Below are 1,729 nucleotides of genomic sequence, written 5' to 3'. Positions count from 1 at the left end.
GCAACTCCTCACAATCATTAACATTTTTGTCTTTTTAAGGAACATAATTTTTGATTTAGTAAAATTAATCCCCCATCCCCCATCACTATCACTTTTTCAAGGAGTCCAAGTAATTTTCAGATTGCACAGTCAGATTTAAGGAACCACCAAACTAACTAATTTTTGTGAGCAATTAGGAGGATGCATAATCATAGCTATGCCTAGATTAAATATTCATATTTGGATGCCAACCATCATGATTAAGTTAATATGTCACCTTTGCTAGCGTTACCATGGCAATATTACAATTAAAATTATCCAAGTTAAAACTAATAACCTCAATATGCAATTAGCTAACATCTACTGCTACAAATGTATTATAATGTACTGATTCAGAAAACCGCTGAAATGTAAAGATTTTTTTCTCTTTTCTCCTCCTCTCTCATTCCTCCAGGAAGAAGAGACAAAGAGCAAATCTAGAGAAAAGGAAAGTCTGATTATTACTAAGCATTCTATTGGCAAACATTTTAAACAGATGTCACACAAAAATTGTCACAATTAAAACAGGGAGGATCCCTTAAAAACAAACTTTAAAGCAACTTTGTCATGCATTCCTTTATCTTTCCATTTTATTCACTGTAAATTTCTTCTTTAGTCCTGAGCACAATTGGCAATATAAGAAGTCTGTCTCATTTTGCCTTATCTAAATACCCATTTTATGTTATTGTACACATCCCTTTCTCCTTTTTTTCCCTGTTTATAACTGGTACTCTGATGCTTGCTTCTAGTATCAGAAGGACTATGATGATAATAGCATCAGAAGTGGGATGATAGCAATGAGTTTCTCTGTTTGAATGCCATCATATCTACTACCTTAGTTGGATCACTTCTTAAAGTATTTTCTGAGACAAGACTTAAGTCAAGATAGTTTATTTGAGATCTTGAGACATATAAATAATGAATTAGTAAAAGTAAGCTAAACTGTAAGGTGTATGGTAATGATCCATTTTCCAATGAGGAAAATTGGGGCTCTATTAATTAGTGACTCTCAGAGATAACATGTAAAACATGTCTTAGAATGAGCCTAATGCTAATGGAGGGCTGAGTCATTTATTCACTGATTCCATTCCATAAGTGAGGGTTGCCTCAGAGGTGTCACCTTTTTCTGCCTCTTGAGTATGCCTGTGTTTATCCCAGCAAGCACTCTCTACTAGAGAAAGTTCTTAGGCAGAGAAGTAAAACACCCAGATGCCCTTGTTATGAGCAGCCATTAGTTCTAGACAAACTTAGGTGGGCCAATAAGATATGGAGCAGAAAATCAGTGGGATCTGCTCTCTACTTGATTCAAGGCTCCAAGCCAGACTCTAGATTTAAAATAGTCGACAAGACAGACACTAATTCCTCATGGTGTTTATGGAATTTCTGGTTGTTGACAATACAAGTTTAGACAATTTTTTTAATTGACAGATAAAATCTTATATATTTATTATGCACAACATGATGTTTTAAAGTATGTGGAGTGGTGAAGACTAGCTAATTAACAAAATCGTTACCTGATTGAAATACAATGACTTGATTGCATTTGATACACTTGTGTAACAACGAATATGTTTTCTTAACGTTATGATTTTTCAGAATAAGAGAATCATGCTGTTCCCACTATTCTTCCCCACCAAGGCTATGTGGAAGTTCTATAATGTGCTGTCACAGCCCACCAAGACATTTAATCTTGTGGTCCTATGAACCACCT

The sequence above is a fragment of the Gorilla gorilla genome, chromosome 14, assembly GCF_029281585.2.
Source record: "Gorilla gorilla gorilla isolate KB3781 chromosome 14, NHGRI_mGorGor1-v2.1_pri, whole genome shotgun sequence".
Taxonomy (NCBI): domain Eukaryota; kingdom Metazoa; phylum Chordata; class Mammalia; order Primates; family Hominidae; genus Gorilla; species Gorilla gorilla.
This window is presented reverse-complemented; position numbering follows the sequence as displayed.